General features: G+C 46.0%; 1 non-coding gene and 1 pseudogene across 1 annotated transcript; one reads left to right on the forward strand and one right to left on the reverse strand.

Moving 5' to 3' along the window:
- Nucleotides 1–7,177: 7,177 nt before the first annotated feature.
- On the reverse strand, nucleotides 7,178–7,302 carry LOC117465259 (U1 spliceosomal RNA; annotated as a pseudogene).
- A 1,462-nt stretch (nucleotides 7,303–8,764) lies between these two features.
- On the forward strand, nucleotides 8,765–8,881 carry LOC117465275 (U5 spliceosomal RNA). Its single transcript, XR_004554180.1, has one exon. It is a non-coding gene; the product is annotated as a U5 spliceosomal RNA (small nuclear RNA).
- Nucleotides 8,882–15,649: the final 6,768 nt, after the last annotated feature.

Raw genomic sequence — 15,649 nt, forward strand, 5'->3', positions numbered from 1 at the left:
CCAGGTAGTACACAATATACACGTCTAATAATAAAAAGCACAATTTCAAAAAGCGTATGAACGGGAAAGCAGTTGGAATTAAAAGCAAATGAATCTTCTTGAAATAGAACATGTGAAATAGGAGAACATTAATCATTTCAATTGGCCTATGCATACAAATATGGTACGCTTCAAAATTGTGCTACGTGTTATTCCAGGTTGAATATAAGCATTTCCCAAGCTCAGTAATAACCAAAATGTCAAAGCTTTTTTAAACAATTTAGACGTGTGTAGATGTCACACGTTGCCTGTCCATCTCTTTCCTTTTTTGTTAATGATGGATTTGGTGTAAACAATAAAACACTAACATTTACACAACAATAAAAGCTTTCCGTGACTCTGTGCTCCTCTTCTCAGGTCCCCATTGTGGGGCACGGCCGTATCAGGTTTACCTGATTAGTGGCATCGCACGATGGAACTGCGACAGGAGCTCCGATGCCGTGTTTGGTGGCAAGGGACGGCATCACAGGACCTACTCGGCACCTCTCATCCACCGCCTCAACGCCCGCTGTCAGCAGCTGTTCGGAGAGACTGTGGAGGAGAATTTCCGGGCCCCCGCTGAGGTGGATTCCCACGAGCTGCTGGGGTTGGAGTACCTTTTCAGCCAGAGCACTGGTGAATCTGGGTCCTTTTCACTGGAGGACATCATCCACGATGGCCCCGGTCCAGATGAGGAGGTAGTTCAGCCGGGGAGTCACATTGTGAGGGAGACCATGTGCTGGATGCCATCCTGCCCCACATCACACTCGTCACAGACGAAACCTCCAGTGTCAACCCGCCCGCTTTTGTAAGTTACTTGGTGTCTTCTCGAATGAAATTAAAATGCACTGATTGATGGGCAATGTACCCATTTCAAGTTACCACATTTTCTATGTCATTTATTTAACAGGAGGATGCCTGCAGTCAAAACCCTCTTCCCGGCCACCCACAGTTGGAGAGGTTCTGCTCACTGCTGGTGGACATTGGGCTCGTCGAGGACAAGCTGTCCCTTGTCACCGAGCAGAGGAACGCGATCCTGGCTGCCTGGACCAAAGTGGAGGACCACGACAAACGGCAGCAGCAGTTCAACCAGTTGTACAGGACGCATTGGGGCAACACCCTGTACTGCCGCACTAAGCGCCACAACCTCGTTGATGCTGCTGTCATACAGCGTGTGAAGATGGGCATACGCTATGCATCGGCACAGCAAGACATTAGCGCTCAGAACAATAGGCTAATGTACACGCTGGTCAAACTGCTGTGGCTGAGGTCGCCGCAGGGTTCGCGCACGAGCCCCGAGAAGACCACCGTCTTAAAGGCGTACGAGAGGATCCAGCACCGGGTTTTGGTGGACGACCCGATCCTCTGCAAAGCTGGCTTTCCTCTGCCGAAGATCAACGTCAAGACGGTGCGGGACTTCATCCGGGCTCAAGAGCGCCTCCTCAACCTGCGTGCGACAGATCAGCCGGCGATGCTGTCCAAGACCACTTCGGTTTCCTCTGCCGACTTGCCTCCAGCCCCACACCAGCCAGCAGTCCTCCCTCCACCAGACTACCCCCTGATGCAGTATGTGCCGACACCCAGTACGGCAGGGACAAAAATGTTGAAGGGAAGGAGGGACATGATCCTGCCTCAAACATCACTGCCGCCACCTGTGCCACTGCCACGGCAACGGTCGGTAAGACCGACCCCAGCCCCCACACCTTTGCCCTCCCCCTCTCCATCCGCAGCAACCTGGGTGATTGCTGGCCCCTCCACAAGGCCCATCGTGCCGGCTGGACGTCCCATACTGCCTGCCACCAGTACCATCACCAGACCACCCGTGCCCTCCCTTTTCCCTGGCCCCATCCTGCCGCCTGCCAGTCAGCCTACCCCAGCCGTTGCTGGCCCCTCCTCAATGCCTGCCACACAGGCTGGTCTGGGTGCGTCCGTCCCCCCGACAATGACAATGCCCTGGGCGAGGTCGACGCTATACAAGCGCAAGGCGACAGACGAGCCCTCGGGAGTAGGAGCCAAAGTGTCCCGGGTTCAAAAGCTGCCGTCGTGCACGTGCTGTGGCCAACCCACCCAGGGGCATAACAAGTACAGGCGCAAGGTCTTCTGCCCTGTGAAGATGATGTCGTTTTCAAAGGGGCTGGAGAAGAACACAGTCTACAACAGTTACAACCATTTTACAGCTGTTGTTGACGCTTTGGAGCAATGACCTGTTGCTATGTAAATATTGTAAATAGTCATTTAAATGTTTTTAAACTTGCTGTGTTATAATTTTTATTTTTCATGTTGAGTTTTATATTTATTATGTATATTGTAAATACTTTTCATTTATATATACGTCATTAATGTAAATACTTTTATGTACATTACATGTTACTTGTTAGACGCTTTTATCCAAAGCGACTTACATACTCAATACTGTGGGCAATACCCACAGGAGCAATTTGGGCTGAAGTTTATCTTTCATGTCGACTTTTATATTTCATGTATATTGTAAATAGTTTTCATTCATATGAACGTCATTAATGTAAAAAGTGTAAATACTTTTATGTACATTACATGTTACTTGTTAGACGCTTTTATCCAAAGCAACTTACATACTCAATACTGTGGGATGAAGTGTCTTGCCCAGGGACACAATGACATGCTGACGGCAGTGGGGTTTGAACCTGTGCTCCCCTGACCCCAACACCAATGCACTGCGCCACAGCCTCCCTGTACATAATGGTACATCTATATTTGTATCCACTTGAGCTTTTTTACCTGTGTTTACCTTAGTGTATGTTGTTGCTGTTGCCATCCTTTATACTGAATCAATGAAGGTGAATGGTTGCTCAGAAAAAGTCCTAAAGAATCCAACTGGGTTCAATAGCTGGATCATTCCTCTTCTTCTTCTGCAGTGGAGTGAGATCTCGTTGTTGTTGTTGTTGTTGTTGTTGTTGTTGTTGTTGTTGTTGTTGTTGACTTGTATAACAACAAATGTTAGTTTACAAGATGTCATTGATAGCCTAACATTTGTTTCATACCTGCTGATGACAAATAAATCCTGGGATCTACTAAAGTCAATGTGTTTCATGCATCTGATTTGTATTCACTTGAACTTTTTAACCTGTGTTTACCTTAGTTTATGCTGTTGCCATCATTTATACTGAATCAATTAAATATGTTGCCAGAAAGGTCAAACTTTAGGAATACAGAGCAGTACTTATCATGCCATGACCATAGCTGTGGACGCAGTGCCAACTAGAATATAATATTGGTGACAAAAAACACACAGGGCCATCAGTGCAATTGTTACATTCTAATTTATGATATCATAGAGAAATGTATTATATGTAAATAAATAATTGTGTTTATAATTGTACATCATGTAACTGTAGCACTATGGTGTTTTCAATTGAATGCACTTTATACAATAAAGTGGTCAGTGCTACAGTAACAATATGAATTATTAAATGCAATAATGGGGATTTGTTCATCTAAATATAGGGACAAAGGTAGAGTGCCACATTACTTGCACAGTAAGCTACACAATGTTCAGATGACTTTGCCCAAAAGCAAATACTTAAGTTGCTTGAGTCAGACTCAGAAATGTTAAACCACTTTAATCAGACTCAAGTCATAAGGAAATCCATAAAGATATCTCACTGAAGAAAAGACACATTTCAATGAAATAAGCTTTATTTCAATGGAAACAATAAGTACATTAATGAATAAATATCATGAATTATGTGTACAAATATACATATAACACAAAATAAGTCTGTGCCTTTAGAAAGATAGAAGTGACATGTAAATAAATGTCATTAGGAGAAGAAACAATTCTCACATCTGATTGAAAACTACAGTAATGGGAATAAACAGTAATGGGAATAAATCACAACAATGATATACATGAATAATAATACAATTAATGACAGAAAACAGTAATGCTATCAATTAAATGCAAAGTGCTCTGTTATTAATCTCGTCTATCCCACGTGCTCCACTGAGATCCAGCACCTAGTTTCAGGCGGCCTGTGGAACTGCCAGTCAGCTGTTCCTAAGGCTGACTTCATCTCTGGCTACGCCTCCCTGCAGTCTCTGGATTTCCTTGCTCTCACTGAGACGTGGATTACTCCATCCAACACATCCACCCCAGCAGCTCTCTCCACAGCATATTCCTTCTCCCATACACCCAGACCCACTGGCAGAGGAGGTGGCACTGGTCTCCTGCTCTCTCCCAAATGGAGCTTTTCCCTCTTCAAGCTACCTAACTTCACTCCTTCCACCTTTGAATTCCATGCCGTCACTGTGACCCATCCTATACAACTGACCATTGTTGTTCTCTACCGTCCACCAGGAGCCTTGGGGGACTTCTTGGATGAATTAGATCATCTCCTCTCACACATCCCTGAAACTGGCCCTCCCACTGTACTTCTCGGAGACTTCAACCTCCAGACGGGGAAGATAGACGAACTAACATCTCTGTTAACCACCTTTGCTTTCTCACTGTCTCCTTCCCCACCGACTCATAAAGCTGGCAATGTCCTCGATCTCATATTCTCAAGGAACTGCTCTACTTCTAACCTCTCTGTAAACCCGCTCCACACCTCCGATCACTTCTTCATTTCATTCTCTTTACCCCTTTCCAAACATAACAAACTATTCTCTTCTCATCCTGCACTTGTCCCCCGTAACCTTCGTTCCCTCGCCCCCTCTACCTTTGCCTCCTCGGTGCTCTCAGCCCTCCCTTCCTCTGACTCGTTCCAACTCCTGCCTCCAAACTCTGCTGCAGAAACTCTCCTCTCTACTCTCTCATCCTCTCTGGACTCTCTCTGTCCTCTCACATCTCGGCAGGCTCGTCAGTCCCCTCCTGCTCCCTGGCTAAATGACGCACTGCGTGCTAATAGAACCGTCCTTAGGGCAGCAGAGCGGAAATGGTGGAAATCCAAACACCGTGACGACCTCCTAACCTATCAGGCTCTCCTCTCCTCTTTCTCTGCTTCCACCTCTCAGACAAAAAGCACTTTCTTTCAAGATAAGATCCAATCTTCCTATTCCAATCCTAAAAAACTATTTTCCATCTTCTCCACCCTCTTGGACCCCCCCAAAGCCCCTTCCCCCTCCTCCCTTCTGTCAAGCGACTTTGTTAACCACTTTGAAAAAAAGGTTTACGACATTCGCTCTTCTTTTTCTGACTCACCCCTACTCACCGCCGGATCACCTGAGCCACCTTCAACCGGCACACTAACCTCCTTTTCCCCTCTCTCTCCAAGTGAGGTTCTTACCCTCATTACCTCTGCCCGCCCTACCACCTGTCCTCTGGACCCTATCCCTTCAAACCTCCTTCAGACTATCGCTCCTGATATTCTACCGTTTCTCACCCATTTCATCAACACTTCTCTAACTTCTGGTCACTTTCCAAACAGTCTCAAGGAGGCGAGAGTAAACCCTCTCCTGAAGAAACCCACTCTCGACCCGTCTGATGTTATAAACTACAGGCCTGTCTCTCTCCTCCCGTTCCTGTCTAAAACACTTGAACGCGCTGTCTTTAAACAACTCTCCTGTTATCTCCATCAGAACAACCTTCTGGATCCGCACCAGTCTGGTTTCAAGGCAGGTCATTCCACAGAAACTGCTCTCATTGCTGTCACTGAGGAACTGCACACTGCTAAAGCAGCTTCCCTCTCCTCTGTCCTCATCCTGTTGGACCTGTCTGCTGCATTCGACACGGTGAATCATCAGATCCTCCTTCGCACTCTCCAAGAACTTGGAGTTTCAGGCTCTGCACTTTCCCTCCTCACCTCATACCTCAAAGACCGCACCTACAGGGTTACTTGGAGAGGGTCTGAGTCTGACCCTTGTCAATTAACTACAGGGGTCCCTCAGGGCTCTGTTCTTGGTCCCCTCCTCTTCTCCCTGTACACAAACTCGCTCGGATCTGTCATTAGCCCGCATGGTTTTTCATACCACTGCTACGCTGACGACACCCAATTAATTCTGTCCTTTCCCCGCTCAGAGACCCAGGTCGTCGCACGCATCTCTGCTTGTTTAGCTGACATCTCTCAGTGGATGTCCGCTCATCATCTCAAGCTCAACCTTGACAAAACTGAAGTGCTTTTCCTTCCGGGAAAAGGTTGTCCCACTCTTGACCTAACTATCAACATCGGCCCCTCTGTTGTTTCCCCGACTCAGACTGCAAGGAATCTGGGTGTTATCCTAGATAACAACCTGTCGTTTACTGCAAACATCGCTGCTACAACCCGTTGCTGCAGATACACGCTTTTCAACATCAGGAAGATACGCCCACAGCTGACCCAGAAATCGACGCAGGTTCTGGTCCAGGCTCTCGTCACCTCACGCCTAGACTACTGCAACTCCCTCCTGGCTGGTCTACCTGCATGTTCCATCCGACCTCTGCAGCTCATCCAGAATGCAGCGGCTCGTCTGGTCTTCAACCTTCCAAAATGTTCCCACACCACGCCGCTCCTCCGCTCCCTCCACTGGCTTCCGGTAACTGCTAGAATCCACTTCAAGACACTGGTACTTGCGTACCATGCTGCGAATGGATCTGGCCCTTCCTACATCCAGGACATGGTTAAACCGTACACCCCAGCACGTGCACTACGCTCTGCATCAACCAAACGACTCGCTGCACCCTCGCTGCGAGGGGGACCCAAGTTCCCATCAGCAAAAACACGTGGGTTTGCTATCCTGGCTCCAAAATGGTGGAATGAGCTCCCCATTGAAATCAGGACCGCAGAAAGCTTACACACCTTCCGGCGCAGACTGAAAACTCATCTCTTTCGACTCCACTTCGAGCGATAGAATGACTAACAAAGAACTGCTAACAGAGCACTTATATACTAATAAAGGACTGGCTTAGCCAGTTGAGCAGCACTTGAAACGATTGGCTCTTTGAATCCTGATGTTCTTATATGATTCTGTTTTCCTCAAGGTTGTGTCTTCCTGGTCGAATGTACTTATTGTAAGTCGCTTTGGATAAAAGCGTCAGCTAAATGCAATGTAATGTAATGTAATTAATACATTTGGTAAAAATAGACCACACGAGGGAGCCAATATCCTCATTGGCATTCTGTCAATATGTAAATGATCTCAAAGTGTCCCCTCCCATCAAATTTCATTTTTCTTTTCCTAAAGATTCGGTCCAATGGCGTCCCTCGCAATTGCACTCCAGTAAGGCCGATCGCCATTCGCAGCGGTCAGCATAGCCGGGGTGCAATGGCCGAGCCTCGCCCTGGGTGAACCACCTTGGTGATCATGGTATCTCCCCTGCCAGGTAAGTATGAGTTGGACGAGTCAGAGGCAGGGCAGTCTTGCAATGACAAAGGACACGGCGTGGCGGTTCCTGCCTCTGAGCCGGCCAAAGCAGCCCATCAACCACATTTAACCCTTAAAGACAGATAAGGCTTAAAATAGACATAGGTTCCAATCGGGGGCACAAAGTGCAGCACAGCAGCAGGGTTTTTTTTGGACTCAATGCCAAAGAAGCCAAAGGCGAGAGCCACGAACCATGCTAGCGCAGCTTCTGTCTGCAGTTTTGGGCCCATTTAAACCCAGTGTTTAGCTCCCTTTGAGCTCTATGTGTTCTGCTACCATAATACAAAGTTGACCTTGCTCAGAGACCTGGGAATACCCCCCAGATGCAGGGCAATTTTGTGTTATTTCGATAGCACATATAATACGCAAATTGGTGAAGCGTTCCTCATTTCCAATTTGTAATGATTTTTCCAACATAAATCCCGATTCCTAAGTAAAAGTGAGGTTGCTTCTCTTGTTTTATACAGTATTTTGTGTTTTTGTCCAATCGGGGCCACAAACTGCAGCACAGCAGCAGGGGTCTTTTTTGGACTCAATGCCTATAGTCACCCAATAGTAAAACTCTCTAATTGTGTGCTAGTACAGATTCCAAACAACAGTGAAGCTATGTTGCATTTGCGGAGAATGGGAACCTAGTTTTCCTCTTGGCTTACAAAGATTCTATCACATTCACAAGACATCGTAACTACCACTACGCTGGCGAGGTCAACAAGGTGGATTGTTCAACAGATATGCTATATGCTCTAAGTCATTTAAGAAGGGATACAGTCCACCGGTCATCCCTTACAGTGATTTGATGTCGAGCATCTCACTGAGTTCTCAAATCAATGGGAGTCGGCACGGAGAACATCCCTCTTTACTTGTACACTCCAAAGACCTGTGTGTTTGATGTAGCAGAGTCCAAGTGGTGTAGGCATTATACTTTATTTTCAGACAACAAAGAACTGTCAATTGCATTGGCCGGGAATCGGACCACCAATGCTGTATTATAAAGCCAAGCCACCATACGGCAGTTGAGGCGAAAAGTTCAGCCAACAAAGACTGTTTTTCAAGCGACCACGCTTCTATATTTCATTATAAGATCTATATCCGTAAAGACATTCTAGTGTTCCTCCCTTAAATGGATTTGATGTTTAGCATCAAACCAGTGTTTTCTAATGCCGCGGAGTCAGCACGTATAACATGCCACACAACTCCAGCGTATTACTAAAGAGATAGGTTCCAATCGGGGGCACAAAGTGCAGCACAGCAGCAGGGGTCTTTTTTGGACTCAATGCCAAAGAAGCCACAGGTGAGAGCCACGAACCATGCTAGCGCAGCTGGGGGAAAGGGTGTGGCCTGGGATGTGGAAAATCCAAGTGAGGGTCACCGCGAGGGCTTGGACTGGGACAACTATGGTGGTGTCTGTTCTCGAGGACGGCCTCCACAATTACTCTGGTTTCTCTTCAAAGCGTATAAGTCTTTCGCCTTTTACTAAAGACTTCCGTGGAGAGGAAGACCTACGAGTTCAACCTATTTTTGGTAGGCTTGGCCATTTGCCTGAGCATTCTGAGTTTGTGAAAGACAAGAGCAGTCATTAGCACCTTGGCGTTCCAAGTTACCCAGCGCCTCTGTTACGCCAGGTCAAAAGAGCCGCACCAAGACCTGCGGCGACTGCGCAATGAGTCCGTCTCCCGCAGCAAACTTTAAGGGTCATCGCTTCTCGGCCTTTTTGCTTAGACAGCGATCACCTCCCCTTGGATGGAAAACTTTTGTCTGTTGTGGCTCTGGTTTTTTGTCTACATCTGGGAGGACATTGTTCTGTATTTGTTTTGCATCATTGAGTTGTTGTTTTGTGTTTGATTTATTGCAGATTCGTGGCAGGCCTCGTTGGTGCGTTGGTCGCGCGCCTTGTCCTCTGGCCCCGGCGGCTGGACCGGAGAGGGACCCGGGACAGGCCAGCCTGGAACATCGGCCGCACACCTCAAACAACTGCCATCAATGATAGTTCTGGGGAACAACAGGGGATATATCCACTATCAGGGACAGCCCAAACTCTGCTGCAAGTGTGGAGAGCATGGGCACCTAGCGGAAGCATGTCAGCAGATGGTTTGTCGGAAATGTAGACAGATTGGGCATATCTTTGAGGAGTGTACAAATGGCAGGAAGTGTAACCTTTGTGGAGAATCCAACCACCTCTTCCGAGATTGCCCTCAGTCTTTTGCCAACAAGCTTAAAGCTGTAAGAGTAGATAGACAAAATGGCAGACGAGAGGAAACAGGTGAAATGTTGATTGGAGAGGTGGAGACAGACACTTCGAATCCCCCTCCAAATCCTGTTACTGGAAAAAGAGGACCAGGTGAGGAGGGGCAAGGGGAGGAAACTGTGGATCCCCCGCCAATGGAGAGTGGAGAGGGTGTAGTGCAGGAAGGGGGCGGAGCTAACCCCACAAATGAAAAGGAACCTGACACCCACCTGCTTCTTTTAAATCAGGTGTGTGGGAACATTTCGGGTTCCCTGTGGAATACAATAATGATGGGGTGCGAGTGGTGGATCGGACGAGGACGGTGTGTCGGCGTTGTTCGACAGCGTATGCTAGTGGTAACACGTCAAACATGCTCAATCACATCCGAGTCAGTCTCAGTCCCCAGCGAGAGGGTTTTCTCGACGGCAGGTGACATAGTTACCGCCAACAGATCTGCCCTCACTACTCACAACGTTCACAAACTCATCTTTTTGAAGAACAACTTGAAAATAGAGTAAAGCTTGAGTACCTTTATTTAGGCATAATGGCCTCACACACTCACAAGTTGATTACACATGTTAGACATTGCTCCTAAAGGTACAGATTTTATTTTGTTTTATATTTATCATTGTATTTATTTTATATGTTGACATCAGCAGATGTTATACAGTTCTGGATTGCCTTTTATTGATTGTGATTGAAACAATTTCTTATTATTTATTTTAATACTTTCAAGACATTCTTTTTAGTTGTACAGCTTATAGTTTGTAACCTTTTAGTTTGACATCAGCCAATATAAATAATATGGCCATCTGTGTGTGTGTGTGTGTGTGTGTGTGTGTGTGTGTGTGTGTGTGTGTGTGTGTGTGTGTGTGTGTGTGTGTGTGTGTGTGTGTGTGTGTGTGTGTGTGTGTGTGTGTGTGTGTGTGTGTGTGTGTGTGTGTGTGTGTGTGTGTGTGTGTGTGTGTGTGTGTGTTACTGTTTGTGGGTTGTTTTTAACTGAGTAATACAGTTAATGATTCCAAATGTTAAAGTTCCTTATTTTCATACCAAAACTTGCACGACTGTTAAAAATAAATACCAGCAAAAAAAAATTATGCATTTGTGACTTTTCTTTCCTTGTTGTACCGAAACCGTACTGAACCGTGACCCCCAAACCGAGGTATGAACTGAACCGTGACTTCTGTGAACTGTTACACCCCTAATATACACCCAGTCTTCCTGAAAGAACTTGTGCTGAGCTTCATTTAAATCTTGAAAAAAAAGATAAATAACACAAATTGAAATTGCACAATGGGTATGAGGCGCATACGAACATGTTACACTTTTCATTTGCCCTGTACGATAGGCGCTGTAAGTGATGAAAGTGGGGAGTGTTGGCTTATCAGGCATCCGCAGCTCACAGCCAAAGTGGGCGTGGGATCGAGCGAGAGAGATAAATGCAATTTATTTAAACAAATATTTCCAAGGCACTCCTTTATAATTATTGGGATAAACAGGTTTGAAATCATTTCAATGTATACTATAGGACAGTAAACCAAAAATATTGTTTAAAACTTGAGAGATAAAAAAATATGCAGAAATAAATGTTAACTAGGTAAAATAAGATATGAATGAACAACACATAAAATATGCTACTTGTATTTGCTATTGGCTATGGTAGGTTATTGGTTATGTTCACATATTTGGTTATTAAAATGTAAACTGATCTTTTTCATATGGGTGTTTAGAGTTGTACCCCCTAAGATCTAGTCTCTAGTCATGTGTGCTTAAAGTGCACCAGATTGAAGCATTTTACTTTACATTTTCAAACATTTCTTCCCAGGGGGGCATACCCCCAGACCCCTCTAGACTAGAGGATGTGACATCCACACCCCAATTAAAACATCTTCATACAATACTGAATACATTTCAAGCCTTTTTGATGTATACAACCAACATGTCAATACGTTTCTGTTGTTGTCGTGTATTGGTATTTTGTAGAGATGTTTCATTTATTCTTTATAAATTCTATTGTGTATTGCTTGGATACTTTTATCTTTTCTACTGAATGATTTTCTGGCAGAGGGGGGGGTGCGCCAGCTAAAGGCTCGCCTAGGGCAGCAAATTGGTTAGAACCGGCGCTGATGGTGTAGGAAACGTGCTCCGTGTTACAAGACGGGTCGGGGGTTTGGCGGTACCGCTGCAGACTCTCTGCACACACACACACACACACACACACACACACACACACACACACACACACACACACACACACACACACACACACACACACACACACACCTCTGCACGAAGGAGCCGCGGTGCTGCAGCTCCTGATCGGAGCAGAGACACACATTCACTAAGCGGAAAAACGATATCCTGTCACAGAGATCTGCTAATTTAAAGTAAAGTCAACACACATCGACCCTAAATAAAGTCTATATTAATAACGAGAGATGTTTCAACATATGGCTTAAACAAATGACAAATTAGCAAGGGTGATGACGTCAGAGCATCGTCCTATGTGCCGGGGCTGAGCCCCGGACAGTCCCGGCCCAATTTAACCCCTGGTTGTATCTGAACATCCCTTAAACAATAGCCGTGGTTCATAGAGGTCAACAAAACCATGTCCTGTCAATCCATTTAATTATAAAGATGTGAGATGGCTATAATGCTTTTCCTTCATACTGAAGCAACATGCACTGTGCATTGTATATTTGTAATACACAAAACCTTAAATACAGTATAAATACTATTATGATAAACGACAACCGAATAAAAACGAATGTGCAAGAATGTTTGGAAAACCAAAACAATACAAGGGGAAAGGGAACTATGAGTGGTGCCAAAGCAAAATAATCGATAATAACATGCTCAACTAAACTAGTGCACTAGTACACTCTACTAAATACAGGGGGTGGCACTCACTCCTTACCCGGTGAATTTAACAAAGGTAAGGTTTCGTGTAAATGTTAAGCCAAAGGTATCTTATACAAATAATAACAAATATCTAGACACACTTTAACAAACAAGGGGTTAGGGAATGCTCCGGTATTGGGACAAAATTAACACAGGATCCCTCCGGTCATTGTACGTACTTCGTCTCACTGTAATATTAACGGTCAGATTGAATACAACATCGACCTACTTTCTCCGGGCAATGACGGGAGAGTTTTGAAAGTGACAAAACACTGTTTTCACACATTTAAAAACACTTAAACAATTAAACAATGTTTACCCAGGATTCAGGCACCTTCCCTGGCTTGTAAAATGTGGTGATGCGCCCTGGAGGTATCAGACTATTTAAAACATGTATACCCAGGATTTAATCACTTTTCCTGGCTTGCAAAGTGCTGTGAAGCAGCCTGTTCTCTGGGTGCAGTCTGGGTGTGCATAAAGGGGTTTAGTCCGAGTGAGGAGTGCTCAAGTGTGGGAGGATGTGTAAGGCAGAGGAGGGTAAAAAAAAAAGTTAAAGTGTGAACCTCCAGCAGGGCAGGTGGTGCTGTGAATAAGGCCGAATATTGATGCTGGTGTGCGGACAGTAAAGCACCACAAAAGCCATTACCTTTAAGTGTTACCAGGGCCATGAGAACATCCTCCACAGGAGGGTGGGTGGTGCTGCTGTGAATAAGGCCGAATATTGATGCTGGTGTGCGGACAGTACAGCACCACACAATCCACCTCCTTTAAGTGTTACCAGGGCCATGAGAACATCCTCCACAGGAGGGTGGGTGGTGCTGCTGTGAATAAGGCCGAATATGGATGCTGGTGGGCGGACAGTAAAGCACCGCAAAATCCACCACCTTTATGTGTCACCAGGGGCATGAGGTTCTGGAGGGTGTGAACATCTGGGTTTTGTCCGTTGGGGAGCGCTTAAGTCCGGGGGTCCGGGGTCTCACGGTGGTCCGGGGTCTCACGGTGGTTATTGAAGTATGCATGATTTTCGGAAGCCCCGGAGACATTTGCACCCCCCCCATTGCATGTTACAATGGAGAGGGGAATCGAGACCTCCCTTCCTCCGTCGAAAAAATTCATTCATCTTTTCCAAGCTACCATCTGCACGAAATCGGAAACCCGGTTTTTGAGAGCACTTAGAAAAAAACGGGGTATTTTCCATCATGGAGAAATCATGGAGGAATACATCCGCTACATGAGCACTTTGGATCGGATACAATTGTTGCCTGGAGGACCCCAATCATGGTTCTTACCAAACTTTAAGTTTTTGAACTGGTCTCTGGATGAATTCAAGGGGAGTTGGCACGGAATAATGAGACACTATTTTCGGATACATTTTATCCATTTTCACCCCTTCCTCTGGTTCTTCCAAAAGTTAACTTAGACTTTTTCTGACTCTGGGGGAATGTAACGGGAGTTGTCAGGGGACTCTACCCGCCTTAAGAGACACTATTTTCGGATACATTTTATCCATTTGCACCCTTTTCTCTAGTTCTTCCAAAAGTTAACTTAGACTTTTCCTGACTCTGGATGAATGTAAGGGTAGTTGTCAGGGGACTGTACCTGCATTAAGAGACACTATTTTGGGATACAATTTCTCCATTTTCACCCCTTTTCTCCGGTTCTCTGATGCCTGGAGACCCCCCCAGCCTGGTTCTTAACTTTAAGTCAAAACTGGTCTCTGGAGGAATGCAAGGGGAGTCGAAAGGGGACTCTTCTTGCTGTTTGTCTTGTCAAAATTGAGGGGTGTGTTTGAAGGGAGGGCCCTGGCTGTTTCGGCAGCCTCCGCTCCTCTCTTCTCTCCCTCCCCGAGACCAGCTCGTGCTCCCGCTGTAAAAGGCAGGTGCGCGGGCACCCACTGCCACTCACTCTGAGCCTGGCTCCCGAGCAGCGCGTTCTCCCCGGCAGTCCGCCAGCAGATGAAAAACACCCACCTCTCCGCCTCTTCCGAGGGATGAGGGAACCGCATGGGGGGGTCTGCTGGAGGGTTAGGGCATTTTTGTTATTCAGTGTTACCAGGGGCCCGAACTTCTGACCGGTGTTCCCTCTTGGTTTAGTCCGTGCGGGAGTGCTTAAGTGTGGGTACACAGGTTCGCCTGGTGCACAAGGTTATGGAGGTGGGGGTCTTGCTGGTGCTCAAGTGTCCATATACGTCACCCCATATTCACATAACCTTTACCCGCCTTAAGAGACACTATTTTGGGATACAATTTATCCATTTTCACCCCTTTTCTCTGGTTCTTCCAAAAGGTAACTTAGACTTTTTCTGACTCTGCAGGAATGTAACGGGAGTTATCAGGGGACGATATCGGCCTTAAGAGACACTATTTTGGGATACAATATATCCATTTTCACCCTTTTCTCTGGTTCTTCCAAAAGTTAACTTAGACTTTTTCTGACCCATGTGCATCACCCTGGATCTCTGCCTGTGTGCCTGTGGGACCCTGCTTACAGCAGTGACTCTGCTGTACATTTCATGAGTCAAATGTGGATTAAATGGACAGATTCCTGTACATTTCATGAGTCAAATGTGGATGAAAGTGACAGGTTTCAAGCTTCTTTCCTGGGTTACATAGTGCTGTGAAGCAGCCTGTCCTCTGGGTGCGCTTTGTGGCTCTCACAGGCAGCTTCTCTCTGGCTGCTCTCTCCCTGTATTCACAGCACTTTTACCCAGCTTTCAAACACTTATTCCTGGGTAAGAAAGCCATGTGCCTCACCCTGGATCTCTGCCTGTGTGCCTGTGAGTGTGAGACCCTGCTTACAGCAGTGAACCTGCTGCCAGCATTACAAACATATTAATCATTTTCCATGAAAATGACTTTTATTCACTACCATGGGGCTATAAAAATCAAATTCCGGGTAATTAGGAGCACAATTGTACCTTATACTATTTAAATGTATTTGTATTATATATTTGTGGGCTATTAAAGTGACATTTCTAGGTGACTTTGTCAGTTTATGGAGCTTAGCCCACAATTCCCGGAGGTTCCAGGCCGAATTTTGGAGCTCATAGGCGGCCTGCCATGCGCCCCCCACCCGTGGAAAGCCGAAAAAAGTAAAGAAACCGGTCAATTATATCTTAAAATAATCAAAAATGAAGTTTTAAAGTGTGCCAACGGAGGAGGGGCTCAGAAAAGCTCAAGTCTTCGGCGC

This window comes from Pseudochaenichthys georgianus, chromosome 19 (assembly GCF_902827115.2).
Source record: "Pseudochaenichthys georgianus chromosome 19, fPseGeo1.2, whole genome shotgun sequence".
Taxonomy (NCBI): domain Eukaryota; kingdom Metazoa; phylum Chordata; class Actinopteri; order Perciformes; family Channichthyidae; genus Pseudochaenichthys; species Pseudochaenichthys georgianus.